Source organism: Primulina tabacum, chromosome 4 (genome assembly GCF_025594145.1).
Source record: "Primulina tabacum isolate GXHZ01 chromosome 4, ASM2559414v2, whole genome shotgun sequence".
In the NCBI taxonomy this organism is placed as follows: Eukaryota; Viridiplantae; Streptophyta; class Magnoliopsida; order Lamiales; family Gesneriaceae; genus Primulina; species Primulina tabacum.
Genome location: NC_134553.1, coordinates 45,449,237 through 45,467,741, shown reverse-complemented (window position 1 = coordinate 45,467,741; position 18,505 = coordinate 45,449,237).

Below are 18,505 nucleotides of genomic sequence, written 5' to 3'. Positions count from 1 at the left end.
CAAGATTAATAATTTGCAAGATTTATTCCAAAATTTTGGAATATTTGAAACAAGAAAATCTAACAGTAGTAGATATCAAGAAAATAGAAGAACTTATCAGAGTCCTAAGGTAAATTTATGATTCAAATTAACAGGTTCTTAGAAATAGTACCAGATTCCTCTAAAATTTCTGGAGATATTAGAGAAATTCAAAAGGCAGTACAGAATTATGGCAATATAATATATTATGTACCACCAAATATAGAGAAAATCCTTGAAAACCAGGAAGAAATTCTTGGAATATTAAAGTATATTCGAACAAGAATTCAAAACCTAGAAGTAAAGAGGATCTCTACAAAGAGGATCTCAACAAAGAAGGATTCATTAAATTTTTAGAAACGAGTCTTATGTGATCAATTGAAATTTATTGGGATATGACTTCGGTAGAAACCAAAGAATCAGTCCTAGCCGAAGAATCTCTTAACGAGATAGCCAGAAGAATGACTATCCTTTTTAAAACATAATTTACAGGGGTAGACTATTTTAACAGTCAAGATACAGAGAAGAAAAATAAATAAACTCAAGCTCTGTATAGTCTTGAATTACATGAAATATATTTAGTAGATGATTATATTATGTTGTCACTAAATATAAATGGAATTTAGGGGTAGAAGAAGATATAACAATGCAATTTTTCTTCGCCAAGATGTCAAGTCCCTAGAGAGAAATATTAATAAGGGAATATGTCCTGGGCAATCCATATACAATGGCACGAAGAGCGTCTTTCCTCAAAGAAAAATTGGCAGAATGATGTCATTTAGCAGTATTACAAAATAATTACAAACGATTATGAGGTATTAACAAACATACTCCTTTGTATCGTAAGAAAATTGATTTTCCAACAATTATTGGAAGTAAACTACAAAGGCAGAAAAGGAAAAGTTTTAGAAATCATCCTTATGCTAAAAGTGGAAGAAGTTTTTGGAAACTAAGAACAGTTTGGTCCAGACAAAAGGCCAGATCTTACAAATCTGGGCAAAGAAGTGAACCATCAAGAAGTAGAACATCATCTCAAGCATCGAGTACCTCTCAAAGCATCAAGAAGTAGAACCCTTATTACATCAAAGAGGAAAGACCAAAGTAATATCAAAACCTTTTAACTGAAGAAGAAAAAATGATCAATATGCCCAAACAAAAATTCTTGATCAGCAAACAACCAGTTCAGATATTCATGACCAAGAAGTGCTTAATTATATTTCAAATAGGCCCTGAAAGAAGAAGGAATGATGGAATGTCAACAGACGTCTATTATCGAATTGATCCAATAGTACCCATTTTGGGAACGTCCAGTGCCAAAGTCACTGAATGGGTAATTCGCCAATCCCTAGATTATGCAATGTACTTTATCTATTGGGTGACTGGTGGGCATTTTACCAGAGGTTTCTAATCTACCCTTGTGTGATTCTTGTTGAAGCATATACTCGGGGGTGGGTGCAGGACGGACGATTTTAAAGCAGACTCCCCGTTCATGAGATAGAGAAGATTACCAAGATTGCGTGATCCGCTGCAGAACTTATTCCAATTCCAAGAGCTCGGATCGAACTCTTAGAAAAGAAATTAATCCGATGACAACTTTAGAAATGATTGGTCTAGAGGATCTCCAAGACCTTGCGGAATCTTTTGCAAATCTCAAGGTTGTAGATCTAAAGATGAGCAAAAATGAGGGTGAACAACCTACCATAACCTGATCATCTTTGCAGGAACCACCAAGAGAATTTGTGGGATCGCAGAATATAAATATAAGAGAATCCCAATCAGACTTTTATACTGGTGGAGAATCACACCCAACGAGAACAAGGTAGAAGAATAATCAAATTCCTTTGCACCAAACACACTATAGGAAATCTATTTTAGAACATATAAATCTTTATGGGTTAAGCTTAACCAAGATGTATTAGACTTCAAAAACAGAGAAGATATCATAGACGATTGGACATCCGCTATGAGAATAGCAGCAGGCACACTTGATCTCAACAAAGAAGGATTCATTAAATTTTTAGAAACTAGTCTTATGTGATCAATTGAAATTTATTGGGATATGACTTCGGTAGACCGTTGGTATTTGAGGTAGGAGACCGAGTATTTTTGAAGATTTCACCTTTCAGAGGAGTTGTCAGATTTGGCAAGAAAGGGAAACTTTCTCCACGATATATTGGGCCTTATGAGATTCTCGAGAAGATAGGAGATCGTGCCTATCGACTCGCTTTACCGCCTTCATTATCCGGGATACATGATTTCTTTCATGTATCGTTATTAAGGAAATACCTTCCTGATGCTTCACATGCTATTCAGCCAGACGAGACCGAACTGAATGAGACGTTGAGCTATGTTGAAAAACCGATTCAGATTATTGATCGCAAAGAAAAACAGCTCAGAACGAAGATGTTTCCACTTGTGAAAGTTCAATGGACTCGTCATGGTGTAGAAGAAGCAACCTGAGAAACTGAATCAGATATGAGACGAGAATTCCCAGAGTTATTTCGATGATGTAAATTTCTTATACAGTTTTTGTATATACTCCTTATTGATACGAATAAAATGCCTGTGATTTCGAGGACGAAATCGTATCTTAGGGGGGGAGAAATGTAATGCCCGAGATTTCGATTCTATTAATATGAGATTATTAATTATGTTTTAATGTAATTATAGCCGGGCCATTCCGAGACCAGATTGGACAAAGAAATATGAAAAGCTAAGATGTAGGCCGGAAGTGTTGCGCCCGGGCGGAAGTCTTTGTCCGCCCGAGCGCCAATGAGTGAGCAAGAAAGTCGAACAATTCGCGCCCGGGCGGAAGTCCTTGTCCGCCCGAGCGCGACTGAATTACGCAGGAGGGCCGAGAGTTGCGCGCCCGGGCGGAACTTTATGTCCGCCCGAGCGCGAGACGTGGTTTATGAAAAATCATGCCACGTATCTTATGGTTGCATGCAATATATAAATATACGTATCAAGCTTCAATTCTTCAGAAATCCTCAAAAGATAATCGAGAGAAGTTGCCGTGAAAGTGTTGAAAATCCTTACGCCTTTTGCGAGAAATCCGTCCGTCTGATTTTGAATCTGACTTCGGTACTGTGTTCCTATCGACATAGGCTATAACTGGACGTAAGTTTTACTATGTTTTGACATATTTTGAAATTATGATGATGTTAGAATTGAATACACGTCATATATGCTATTCTTGACATGTTAGACAACGTAGAATCGAAGTCAGACTGAGAAACGGATATCATATGGAATTATTATGATTTTCAGAATGAGATTGACTAGAATTGATATCAGATTGTACGATGGTTGATTGTAAACGTTTGGAATTGATATAGACTGATATAGTATTATCAGTATCGCAAGATTGTACTGTTGTACTGTCAGAATTTGATAAAACAGAGATGTTGTGATTTGATTAGAATATTGATACAGAATATTGATATTGTCATTGCCAGATTGAACCGTGACAGACTTTGAATCAAGACTTTGATTGTATCAGATCGACAGCAAGAAAGGTATAAATAAATATTGATTCGGGATTGCACAACTCGAGTTAGGTTCGACTTGAGTTTCCCTAAATCACATACTTTATTTATTGCATTGATATTTGCAGATTATCAGATTGATATGTTAATGTATTGACTTAGAACAAAGTCAGAGTCCGAGTCTAGGGCAGATCAGCCTAGCTAGGGCAGAACCGCCGAGTCTTTCTCAGAACCGATAAGACTCTAGACTTACGGTGTATCGAAAAGCTTTAGATGTAGATCGACGTCTATCGTAGACACTCGATACAGAATACCAAAGTCTAAATTAGATTGGGATCCCTAGATTTGAGATAAGATAAGATTAGATCACGAGTCATTGATTCATGTAGTCAGATTAGATACATGTTTTGATGTTTGTTATGCTTTTATATATGTTTTATATGAATGCATTTAATACATTGTTTATACTGGGATATTTATATCTCACCGGAGTTATCCGGCTGTTGTCTTGTTTGTATGTGTACTTGACAACAGGTGGGGCAGGTACAGGGTCACAGAGGTGAAGACAGATCGAGATTAGAGTGGAGACTACGGACTTGGACTAGAGATAGAGTTTAAACACTTGATAGTAGTTGTTGAACCTGAGTGTGTATGTTTGTATGTTTTATCAGATTTATAATTTTATACTGATATGTATAGGAGTTTGATTCCATTACCTTCCGCGTTTTAAAAAAAAAAAATTTAGACCCTGTTTATTATAATTGATCAGATTAGTCCCAATGACGATTTAAAAGATGATTAGCGTCCGGGTCCCCACAAAAAGAAAAAAGGCTGATGAAAGAGGGTAATAGACTGTATTCTATCAGATTTCATATGTTTTATCTATTACATATCATCCAGAATTGTATATTATAAATGAGTTCATTGAAATATCTGAGATGTTTGGAAAATTTTCCCAGCCAATTTATTCAGAAAAAGTTGAGTTTCCCTTAATACAGGAAACATATATTCAAATACAAGAAAAACAGATTCTAAAGAGGAATCAAAGTCTCAGATTGGAATCAAGAAGACTATCGTTTCAGGGAGATAGAATTACAAGCTACAGGTGGGGAAAAACACATGTCCAAGAAACCCAACAAGCATTAAATAGTTTTTCGACAATAGGAAAGCTTAGATGTCCAGAAGGGTGGAAGGAAGTAGACATAATATTTTATATTACGAAACAAAGGAATCAATTTCCTTGTAAGACCATATATTATTTAGAACAACCTATGATAGGAATTACCAAGGAATAATCAATATCGGAGAATTGGAAGTTCATATAAAAGAAATTCCACGAAAAGAACCAGATCGATTAGTTCTTGGGCTAGAGTTTCTCGAAGAACATAAATCTTGGAAACGTCTAGAACATGAAATGGAATTTATGGCTGAAGATAGGTTGTGGAAAAACCAATGACCACAAGCTCATTCTCGATATACATTCCAGTAGGGATGTTATACGAACAATATAAAGCAGAATACTTTGCTGCTTATATTGATTCAGGTCCTGGAATGTGTACAGCAAAAAGATGAGTTTTTCCAAATAATTTGGAAGAAGAATTACCAAAGATTGTTGAAAGAGATTTCTCCAAAAGAATCTTAATCTTATGGAAAGGGATTAAGATGACCGAAATCGTGATCGAAGGTGCTGGACAAACACCTTGGTATAAGGTAAAAACAACACCGATTTATTTTCATGATACATGAGCTGACATTCTGCTATGAAATAATTTCTTACAAATGTTTATGTTTTATACACAAGAAAATGAGAGTAGACGATTAGTGTTCACAATACCTTGTGGTTGCAAAATCATAGTCTGGAGACTAAGAGAGGCATTTTACAGAAAATTGTCAATTTAGTTTCGCAGCAAGCGTGGTGATGAAGGAAAAGTTCTGAACCCAAAAATGAAGGATTCCTGATGGTTTGGAGAAACAATGCTCCAATTAATAGCAGATAAGTAGCTTCAACCAGAACACCAGAATGAGGTAGAGTTTGAATCAAATGTATCATTAGAAGATGTCAAAAAGAGGATCAAAGAAAATTATAATTAAGATCCCTTAGCATGGTGGGATAAAAATCAACTCAAAGTCTGCCTTAAACTCAAGATAGGAAAAAAGTATGAATTTGTCCGATTCAAGCATATCCAATGAGCATAATTGATCAAAAGGATATGCATATTATAATTAAGGAACATCTGGACCTTGGTTTAATCAAAGCATGAATTTCACCATACAACAGTCTAATATTTCTTGTAAGAAATCATGGTGAGATAAAAAAGATCAAACTCAGACTAGTTATTAAATACCAATAAATTAATAAGATTCTGGAGTTTGATGGATAATTTATACCTAGTAGAGAACATTTAATTAGTTGCATACACAATCCAAAGATATTCTCTAAATTTGATTGTAAGTTTAGTTTTTATCATATTCGGATCCATGAAGAAAATAAGAAATTCACAGCTTTCTCTACACTACAATGACACTATATTTGGGAAGTATTACCAATGGGGTTGGCTAATTCACCAAAGATATTTCAAAAGAAAATGGATAATCTATTTAAAGATTATTTCAAATTTATGTTTGTCTATATTTAAGATGTTTTAGTTGCATCTAACAATATGGAGGAACATATCAAGCATTTAAAAAGTTTCTCTAAAGTGTTTCTAAAAAAAGACTGATTTTATCTGAAAAGAAAGCATTCATTGCCACAAAAAAGATGAATTCCTCGAAATAGAAATCGATGAGTTTGGAATAATTTTACAAAATCATATAGTAAAGAAAGTGTAAAATTTTCCAAGCGAGCTAAAAGTCAATAAGCTTCAAATTTTTCTAGGAGTTGTTAATTTCGCTGAGAGGTTTATTAGAAACCTAGCAAAACACTGGAAAGTGCTCAGTCCATTATTTAAAAAAGATGCAAAATTTATATGACGGAAGAACACACAGGGACTTAGACAACTCAAGGAGATTTGTAAAAATCTTCCGAAAATGGCTATTCCCCAGGATGAAGATGACCTGATATTATATACAGATGCCAGTGAGCATTGCTAGGCGGCAGTTTTAACCAAACTTACACCAGAAAGAGATCAGCCATGCAGATATTGCAGTGGACTTTTCTCAGATACAGAAGCCATAATATGGCATATCAATGAAAATGAATTTTATGCAGTAATAAGAGCTTTTGAAAAATGACCATTATTTTTACTAGCAAAAAAATTTACTTTGAAATTTGATAACACACAAGTAAGAGCTTTCTTAAGAAAAAAAATAAAATCTAAACCTGAGAAGGCTAGATTAATAAGATGGCAAGGTCTGTATCAAAATTATATTTTTGATATTGTGATTATAAAATCTCACGAAAATATTCTTGCAGATTTGTTAACTAGAGATGAACATCGTGATATCGATGACATCATAAAAAATGCAGAGGTATTTGAGGAAACACCTTGAAATGCTTCAAAACGAGTTCAACAAGCTTGCCCTAAATGCATAAGTTGCGGGTAGGCTACAACAAGTCGATAAGAGAATTGTCTCTGATCGAATTACAAGATGTTTACATGCTTATACTCAGCTATGGTCTGTAATACAACCACCTATCCTCCAAGGCATTGAGAAGCCACTGGTTTGATAAATGGAGAGTTTTCGAGTACATGACTCTATACCTGGAGTAGAGGATTCAAATACCATTAGCACAAGTGTTAAGTCAAGATCAACACCCTAGATGAGTTGACATAAACAAAAATCGAAACTCCAGATCCCTATCTCGAGTCTTCAAGTCAACCCTTCACCTCAGGGATTGAATAGAGAAAGATCAACCTTAGACCTAGGGATGACAACTTTCCCCATGGGAAAAACCCGAAACGGGGTGGGGATCCCCGATTTTTTCGGGTTTGGGGATTTTTTTTAAATCTCCGATGTAGTTCGGGACGAGTATGTTATTATCCCCATCCCCGAACCCGCCCGAAAATAATATCAATAATAAAATAATAGTATTATTAGTATTAATAATATAATAATAATATTATTTTTTAAAATATTCATAATAATATTATTATTAATTGATATTAATATTAATATTATCACTAATAATAATAGATAATAATAAGTTTTAGTTTGAAAAATTTTCCGAATCCGTCAATCGTCTTACCATATTAATATTTTCGAAACGGAGATGGGGATGGGGATGAGAAGTTGATCCCCGAAGTTTCGGGTTTGGGGATTTCCTGAACCCGAAAAACGGGGATCAGGGCGGATATGAAGGTTGGGATAAAATTCGGGGCACGTCCCATTGTCATCCCTACTTAAACCTAATACAAGCAAGGGTAAATCTAAGGTTAATTCTAATGAAGCTACAATTTCTCCATTTCAGTTTTATGAACAAATTTGGGAGAAATTAAAAACAAGAATATGCATTTGGGTGTCAAAATCAGACACGAACCACCAACCCGACACGGGCCGAAAAAAAATCAGGTTTGGGTTTGGAGTTTTCGGGTTCGGTCAGATCGGGTTGGACCCGATAGCTGACCCGAAAAAAATGATCGGGCCGGGTTGACCCGAAAATTTTAATTTTTTAAAAAAATAGAATTAATAAATATTGCCTACATTTTTATATATTGTATGTCTGAAAAAATATTTATTGTATATTTATATCATAAATTTTCATAATTTAATATTTATTTGAACATTTTTTATTTTTTATATAATTGTTTATTTGATTTAGTAAATATACTTTATTTTTCTACAATTAAACTTTCAAATTTAAATCATATATATGAGGGATATTTTGTTATTATGTGTTTAAATTAATTTTTTTTGAATTTTATTTAATTTTCTTCAAAAAATTCAAAATCGGGTTATACGGGTTGATCGAGTTGATTCGTGTTCAAGTTTGGGTTGAGAGTTTTCGGGTTAGCTCGGGTTCGGGTTGAGCAATTTTTGAATAGTACTATTGCTCAACCCGACCCAACCCACCCGACCCAACCGAATTGACACCTTTAATAGGCATTAACCCCGCCACAATCATGGTTGATGTTCCAGGAAAATATCCTAGGGTATGGATGAAACCAAATCCATATCCAAAGGAAGTAAAAGCTTGGTATGAATTCGGGGCTCTTGTCTTGGTTTTTACTACATCACATAGCTTCTCAGAAATTTCAGGACTACCTAAATGGATTCATGAAGCGGTTCATGAAACTTGGGCAAATAATGACTATTTGGCCAGAGGAGACATTCTGGAGCTATACTTCTTCAGTGCAGCACCAGTACCAGCAGGAAAAGGCTCTCACGAAGCCTTTCATTTTATCAAGTTAATGATGCCAGATATAAATGTCCAAAAATTTATCAAGGATCCTTCGACAAAAGAAACACCCTTTGTCGCTTCAATAAACAAAGATGAGATTTCCACTAGAAGAGCATGGGGTCTCTGAGTCTGTCTAACCGAGATGAAAAAGTCAAGTTTCCGTTTAAGTTTTTATCATAATTCGATAAACATATCATTCATATTAAATACTATGACAAAAAAAACAACAAGTTTTATAGAAGATTTATTTGAAAATAAAAGAAATCTTTTGTGAAATAGCAAGCTTTCTGGAGTAAAGAAACTCGTAGAAAATTCTGCAACATGGCTCATGTGGGAAGATGGTCAGAACATATCTGTCCAGAGTGCCCAAATAAAAAGGATCCAGAATTTGGAGAGGGTTTCAGACCTCAGTCAGACAAGAAGCATCTTGCAGAAATAGGACCAAGTGGTGAGGGACCACAATCACGTTTTCCTCGGGGACACAAAAAGTTTAAGATTCTCCGACAAAAATAAGTGGACAAGTGACCACAATCACTTTTCCATGGAGATAACAAAAGATAACGATTCCCCGACAAAAGCAAGTAGGCATGTAATTTGTCCACTAACAAAAAGACTTGGAACCAAATACAACTATAAATACATAGTAAATGGGAAAAAGAAAATCACACAAGAATTAAAACGAAGTTTGAAACCGAAGAAAATGTATTCTACATATTTTAAAGTTTCCGAAAGACGGATTAAGGTAATAAGAAAGCAGCTGATGATTTTCAAATATCCATAGAAACAGTTAAAAGAAGCAGGGAATGAGATCTTAGCTGATATGATCCAAACACATATCTACTGGTTATGTCAGGAGATAAAGATGGAAGAACTAGCTGTTTCTAGATTAATGATCTAGAAAAGAACAACTCAAGAAAAGTGGAGGGACCATTCAACTACCCACTTAACCCACTCAAGAGATAATGCCAAACACAACTGGAATATATTAAAGAAAAGTTAAGATTAGTTTTTGAAGTCCGGAATTCAAATCGTAAAGTACTTCTATAAATACCAAGACAGAAGGAAGATGAAGACATCATTCAACCTCTTCATTTTCTTTCAGACCATTGTAATATATTCTCTTTATAGTTTATGTGTGTTTTAACTTCGGCTACTATAAGTAGCTAAATAAGTTTCTCCTCCTCTACCGGAGTTATTATGTAATAATAGTTTGTATATTTGAATAAAAAGACCAAGACTTTTGCCCCTCTCATGTATTAATTTCGAATTGAACTACTTTACTATACACCATGAGGTAGGAAATGAAACAAGGTTGTGCTAAGTGCTGTTGAAAGAATCTGCATCAGAAACCATCGGTTGCGATTGTCTGGTTGGGCTGTGAGGAGCAGTCTGTAAAATTCGGTGGATATAACTCGACCGAACTCTGGTCAAAAAGGTAAACTGTTCAATTTATTATACGAAAGCATGATGGGTCATTTATATAAAAAAAAATCGATCATCTGAATATGATATATAGGATGTAAACCTTGCGTAGCTGTATGTCTTGAGGCTATATGCCTTTTAAGAACATGTTCGATAAATAAAACAATGTCACTTACCATAATTATAAGGAGCAAGGGTATTCTTGAAAAATTTAGAAAATTGAGGAATTAAAACAAAGAATTGAAGGGATGCAGAGTAAGAAGAAAGTTGAGAAGAGAATTGAGAAGTTATTGCAAGTTTGCCCATTTATCAATTGCTTTATTTACAATAAGTAAGACTTATTTATGAATTTCAATATTTTTGTCAACTTTGAAAAAAAAAAATTATTTCTACTTTCCTATTTATAGAGTATTATCTTTCATTTGTCCAATCTCATATAAGTGCTCCGAGTTTCACCTCGTGATTGTTATATATTTTTTCCGTCATTCAAATATTTTGAAGTAGCAATATACATTCCCGTAATCGACTAAAAATATTGTATAATTTTATATACTAAATAAATAATTTTAATTTATCTATTTGCAATGAAAAAATTTAAAAGAATATGCTTTATTTTTTGTTGTGAGTGAAATTTAAATGAAATAAATAAATTAGATAATTTTTTTAATGTGATCGAACAATCATCGTAGTTCACGGGATTATGAAGAAAAACATTATTTCAAACACTGTATCTGAACATATATGATCACGGTTTCCAAAATCGAAGGTTCCAAGTTTAATTAAACTCAAAACAAAAACAAAATCTCTTGGATACGGTCCCAATTTTAATTTCTAACATTTTCAATGATAATATGAAATAAGATTTATTAATTTAAATTTAAAGAAAAAATAATACCAAATAATTGAGATAGATATTTCAAACATTATTATCAAATTATCATATACCTTAATAAATGCAGGTTTTCTTCTTGATAAACTTCTTATATATATATATATATATATAGACTTATTAAAAATATATAATATTATCAATAAATATAAATATAAAAGCTCTATCATTACTAGTTTCACCTGTCGATCCTTAATTCCTAAATATTAAACAATTTTAGTTAATATTTGTTCGATGAGTACCACTTTTTTTTTTCAAATTTTCATAATTTGAAATCTTTTAAATATATGCACCGTTTCCGTTAACACTTTTTTTTTCAAAATTGATTTATTTCCTTATATTTATAGCAGCGTAGAGTGCACATACTTTTGTGCTATTGGGTTGGGCTGTTAGGCCCATGAGTCCCAATATGTGTGTTTATTTGCTTGTGTTGTCTCATATTCTTTAGAGATCAGTCTTATCTTTTTTCTACCGTCGACACTGTCCCCAGCAGAGACAATATTACCCTTTAAAATATAATGTCACTCTTTTACGACCACCTAGACAATCATATCAAGCGGCACAACGTCAGAAGCTTGGCGCACGAGAACTTTTCACTCATCTCAGTACTACTATCACTTATGCACGCTTAACTCAACAATCTTTTTTATATGATTGATACTCACGGGAAATTTAGGGTCCGATTCCAGCAAGAGTCACTAGTCCAGACGCAGGTTTTGAAATTACCCTGAGCCTGAAATCACAAATAAGATCGTTAGGAGGGGGCTAGGAGGGTGTCTTGGCGTAGCCCTTCCGACGCTCAAGTCAGAAACTGAGGATATATGGGAGGAGCAGCTAAGGGTGCTGCTGAAAACAATATAGTGAATCCTCCAAATGAACGCTCAAACCTGGTATTTATAGGAGAATAACTGGGCCCTTGATGGGCCTGTCTTCCATTTGGGCTTGGGATGAGCCAGGGTTAGTGGGCCCATCCCTGGGATATCACCAGTCTCCCCCTCCCGAGTCGAACTGAATTGCAGGTTCAAAGTTCGATTAGTTGGGCTGTCCTCGGGTTATCGGGTGAAAGTTGTGCATTTTTTTCCTGCCGCTCGTCAGTCTTAAAAAATTCAGAAACAAATCAAATCGCAATCCCGTCCTGAATGGCGAGATTTGGTTTGGGCTATGCAAACAAGAGTCGTTTCTTCACTCCATTTCACTTTTCTCCAGCATAATTTCCTCTGCAACTCACATACGCTCCACCATCGCAGCTCACCCGCTCACTCGAGCCCTGGCCCCAGCGTGCACACTTGAGCCCTCACTTGCACGCCAATGTCGAGCCCTCGTCGTGCGCACCTGCTCGCCCAGCCGAGCTCTCGCCCCAGCTTACACACTCAAGCCTTCGTACTGCCCCCTCCTCCTCGCCCCGAAGCCTTGCCTGCTCGGCCACGCCGAGTCCTCGCACGAGTGCTGGCCCCAAAAGCCCCCAAGCTCGCCGCCTGCCCGTTCGCCCCTCGTCGAGCCGCACTGCCGCGCACGCCCAGACGCTCTCATGCTCGCCCCTCGCCCTGCTGCATGCTCGTCCGAGCTCCTGGCCGTCTGCTCGCCCATCCCAAGCCCCAGAGCCTTCAAGCTCGCCGACTGCCCATCCATCTGTACGTCCGCTAGCTCGCCCCTCGCCCTTCGCCCAGCCACCCGCAGCTCGCCCCTCGCCCAACGCCCGAGATCGCCACGCTCGCCCCTAGCCCTTCGTCCGCCGGCTCGCCCCTCGCCCTTCGCCCAGCGCCCCGAGCTCGCCCAGCCACCTGCAGCTCGCCCCTCACCCAACGCCCGAGCTCGCCCCGCTTGCCCCTCTCCCTTCGTCCGCCAGCTCGCCCCTCGCCCCTCACCCTTCGACCAGCGCCCCGAGCTCGCCCAGCCACCTGCAACTCGCCCCTCGCCCAACGGCCGAGCTCGCCCTCGCCTGCTCGCCCTTCATCCGCCAGCTCGCCCCGACGCCCAAACATGCCCTCGCCCAAGCACGCCCCTTGCGAATGATTGTCTGGTTTCTAAACAGCTTTTGGGGGCGTTGCCCCCGAACCCCCGCGACCTGACCGGGCAGGTCGATCCCTGTAATTTTCGCAGCGGCAAACATCGTTCGTTAACGACAAACCAAATAAATTTTTCTAACACGGTATGTCCTCCACGCCTCCATCTTCAAGGTCCTCTACTATGCTTTTGAAGGAAAATAATTTTCACTTCCTTGCGCCCTTAACTCCTCTGCAAAAATAGTCCTTAGCAAGAAAAGATAAAAACTTCAACCTCCTCACCATCATCCTCTAAATCCTCTGTTAGGCGACGCCTTAGCAGGAAAATAAAAATTTCACTTCGTCACCCTCTGACTCCTCTGCTAGGCGACGCCTTAGCAGGAAAATAAAGATTCTCCACCCTCACCCTCTAACTCCTCTGCTAGGGGACGCCTTAGCAGGAAAATAAAGATTCTCCACCCTCACCCTCTCACTCCTCTGCTATGCGACGCCTTAGCAGGAAAATAAAAATTCTCCACCCTCACCCTCTAACTCCTCTGCTAGGCGACGCCTTAGCAGGAAAATAAAAATTTCACCTCGTCACCCTCTAACTCCTGTGCTAGGCGACGCCTTAGCAGGAAAATAAAGATTCTCCACCATCACCCTCTACCTCCTCTGCTAGGCGACGCCTTAGCAGGAAAATAAAGATTCTCCACCCTCACCCTATACCTCCTCTGCTAGGCTATGCCTTAGCAGAAAAATAAAGATTCTCTACCCTCACCCTCTCACTCCTCTGCTAGGCGATGCCTTAGCAGGAAAATAAAAATTTCACCTCGTCACCCTCTGACTCCTCTGCTAGGCGACGCCTTAGCAGGAAAATAAAGATTCTCCACCCTCACCCTCTAACTCCTCTGCTAGGCGACGCCTTAGCAGGAAAATAAATTTTTCTCCTCCGCAACTCTGCTCCTCTGGTAGGCGATGCCTTAGCAGGAAAATAAAATTTTTCTCCTCCACTATGCTCCTTTGCTAGGCGACGCCTTAGCAGAAAAATTTAATTTTTCTCCGGCCGTACTGGCGAGGCCTTAGCAGGAAAATAAATTTTTCTCCTCTGCAACTCTGCTCCTCTGGTAGGCGATGCCTTAGCAGGAAAATAAAATTTTTCTCCTCCCCAACTCTGCTCCTCTGCTAGGCGATGCCTAAGCAGGAAAATAAAATTTTGTCCTCCCCAACTCTGCTCCTCTGCTAGGCGATGCCTTAGTAGTAAAATAAAATTTTTCTCCTGCACAACTCTGCTACTCTGCTAGGCGATGCCTTAACAGGAAAATGAAATTTTACTCCTTCACAACTCTGCTCCTCTGCTAGGCGGTGCCTTAGCAGGAAAATAAATTTTTCTTCTTCACAACTCTGCTCCTCTGCTAGGCGATGCCTTAGCAGGAAAATAACATTTTTCTCCTCCCTGCCTCTCTGCTCCTCTGGTAGGCGATGGCTTAGTAGGAAAATAAAATTTTTCTCCTCCCCAACTTTGCTCCTCTGCTAGGCGATGCCTTAGCAGGAAAATAAACTTTTTCTCCTCCACTATGCTCCTCTGCTAGGCGATGCCTTAGCAGAAAAATTTAATTTTTCTCCGGCCGTACTGGCGATGCCTTAGCAGGAAATTAAATTTTTCTCCTCCGCAACTCTGCTCCTCTGGTAGGCGATGCCTAAGCAGGAAAATAAAATTTTGTCCTCCCCAACTCTTCTCCTCTGCTAGGCGAAGCCTTAGAAGGAAAATAAAATTTTTCTCCTGCACAACTCTGCTCCTCTGCTAGACGATGCCTTAGCAGGAAAATAAAATTTTGTCCTCCCCAACTCTGTTCCTCTGCTAGGCGATGCCTTAGCAGGAAAATAAATTTTTTCTCCTCATAATACAACAACATCCACGAACATAATATTAGAACTTGGCTTTATTGAATAACAATCGATTACATAAGACAAATTCAGAAACGAAATACAGCAAAATTCAAGTCAAGATTAATATTCTCTAAGGTGGTAAGCGTTCCCGAGCCTCTTTAGAGTCTTGCCCGGCGCATTCTCCAACGTTCATCTCTGCTCCTCTTGTACCTCCAGAGGACAAAGTTACCCACTTCTTCCTTTCCTAATCATGTTAAGCTCCACACGCGCTCTTTTTCCCTCCTCCCTCACTACCCATTCATAACACCGACGCGCGACTTTTTTGTCCCCGCACAAGACTCCAACTTCTTTTCCCACAGGAAACTTAAGCTTCTGATGATAAGTGGAAGCTACGGCTCTGAAATCCTTCAGGGCTGGCCATCCTAGAATTTCATTATACGCTGAAAGGGTATCCACCACGGTGAACGCTATCATTTTTGTTACCCGCCGAGGATCAGTCCCCAAGGATAAGGGAAGAAAAATCTGACCCAAAGGCGGGATGGCGTGTCCTGCAAACCCATACAGCGGGGTGGATATCGGCTCAAACTCAAATCTTTCCGTCTTCATTTGATCCAACGTGCTCTTGAACAAGACGTTCACGGAGCTTTCATTGTCAATAAATATCCTCGCCACATCATAATTGGCAATGGTGGCCGTCACCACCAAGGCATCGTTATGTGGAGTCACAACGCCTCGGAGGTCTTCTGGGCCAAAGCTGATGACGGGGTCTTGTGGTAAGTCTGCACCCCTAGATATCTCAAAGTTCTCCAACCTTCTCCCATGTGCCTTCCGCGCTCGCCCAGAGTCTCCATCCGTAGCACCCGCCGAGATCATATGAATCATTCCTCTCGTAGGGTGGTTATCCTCATTCATTCCCCTCCTCGGTTCAACGGGTTCCTGAGGAACATCTTGACCTCGACCTTCCCCTCTCTGCTCCCCGATCCTTTGATTTATCCATGGATGGCCTTGACCACACCTAGGGGACGAGCGAGACCTCTGTCGACTCCTGGATGAAGATCCTTCTCGTCTATCCCGCGAAGGCAATCTAGCACTGCACTCAATCCTTTGCGACTTCTCCCACCTCCCATCGGGCTCCCCCACTTCCATCACCTTGTCTCGACTCCCATCCAGAGGAACATGGGATGAGAATTGTCCTCTGCCCTTAGCCTTATCATCCTCCCTCTCGCCCGAGCCTCTCTTCCTATTTCCTCTTTCCGCTCCCTCAACTCTACTTTCCCCATGTCGCTGCTCCATCCTCTTATGCCGCTGGGCATCTTCAAGATTTACATATTTTTTCGTCCGAGATAACAGATCATCATAACTTGATGGAGGTTTCTTCACTAACGATTTAAAGAACTCTCCTCCTCTAAGTCCCTGGGTAAAGGCACTTATCATGATGTCAGGAGTGGCCGCTGGTATCTCCAACGCTGCATTGTTGAAACGCTGGACAAACTCTCGCAAAGTTTCAGCTTCTTGTTGTTTCACCACAAACAGGCTCAAATAGTTTTTTTTGGTGTTTTTTACTGCTAGCGAATCTGTGCAAGAAAGCAGCGGAAAAATCCTCTAAAGATTGTATGGAGTTGGGCTGCAAAGTGTTAAACCATTGTTAGGCTGACCTCACCAACGTGCCCAGAAACACCCTGCACCTGACCCCATCTGAATATTGATGTAACAGGGCCGCATTCTCAAACCTCCCCAAGTGTTCCTCGGGGTCAGTATGTCCATCGTACTCTCCCACATTCGACTGTCGAAAATTTGGAGGAAGCCCTTCTTCTAAACTGGCTAGTGAAAAATGACTTCCTCTCTTGGGTGCCGGCGCTCTTCTTCCCAACTGCTGCCTCAACATCTGTATTTCCTTCCACATTTCTCTCATCTCACTAATCTCCCCACTTTGGTGGGGCTGTGTCTCTTCAACCCTACTCTGGTGGCCCTCAGCATTTTCCTCTCGCTCCTGGCGAGTGGCCTGCTCTTCAGCAAAAATAGACTCTTGATTCCTTTTCATGGCCTCATCCACTATCTGGATGATAAATTGGCCCAACTGTTCTAGGGTCAAGTTCCCCACGTTCTCATTGGAGCGGGTTTGCTCAGCTCTTGTCTCTTGACGAGGTTGTTCTTGTCTCGTCTCAATATGCGGTTGTTCCTGTCTTGTCTCAACATGAGATTGTTCGGGTCCCCTTTGAGGACGCGATGATGCTGAGGTAGCTCTTCTACTCCCTCTCTTGCCTACAATCTCTACGTCTCAACTCAAAGTTCCCACAGACGGCGTCAAGTGATACTCACGGGAAATTTAGGGTCCGATTCCAGCAAGAGTCACTAGTCCAGACGTAGGTTTTGAAATTACCCTTAGCCTGAAATCACAAATAAGATCGTTAAAAAGGGGCCAGGAGGGTGTCCTGGCGTAGCCCCTCCGACGCTCAATTCAGAAACTGAGGATATATGGGGGGAGCAGCTAAGGGTGCTGCAGAAAACAATATAGTTAATCCTCCAACTGAACGCTCAAACCTGGTATTTATATGAGAATACCTGGGCCCTTGATGGGCCTGTCTTCCATTTGAGTTTGGGATGAGCCAGGATTAGTGGGCCCATCCCTGGGGTATCAATGATCTTGCATCAATCATCATATGTGTCAAATTGAAAATTCTGCTATCCAAACTTATCAAAGCTATTTTATTCTATAATTTAGATCTTAATATTTGAATATCATTTTAAGATGCCAAATAATTAAGCTTATTATTTCAAAAATATTATTATCAAATCATCATCTATACCTTAACAAAACAATACCTTATTTCTTAATAAACTTATTGCATACATAGACTTATTCAAAAGATATATCATATTTTCAATTAAAATTTTCAAAATGAAAATTTTAAAATCTCTACACAAATATTCAATTATATATCATTATTTTAACAAATCTCTTCAAATATCTCTTATTGACTCCAACAAAACATATGTTTTCAAACTTTTATCATATCTTAATATTTTTTTAAGAAACATCCAAGTCAATTTCAGTGTTTTTGTAACATATATAATGAAAGAAAATTGTTGATTCATAATGAAAACTTTATCAATCCCACTTTTTTTATACAATATAATTATAATAAATATAATTTAATTTTAATTATTTTATGGAACCTATCTAATAAATGACTTGATATGAAACATATTGTGGAGTATTATTTTTATTTTAAATAATATTAATAAATTCATAATTTCGACCCTAAATCAAGATACATTTGATTTTAACTTTTCAAAATTTTAATGCAATTCGCTTTAGCCAACTTTAGAGAAGATCGGTTGGGATGATGTAACTGTGTAACATTCATAGCTTGTTCAACAGATCTATTTATAACTTAATCTGCAACGACAATCTTTTCAAAATAATATATCTATTTTCAAATACAGATGTCGTCGTTGCCATGTCATCGTTCTTTCT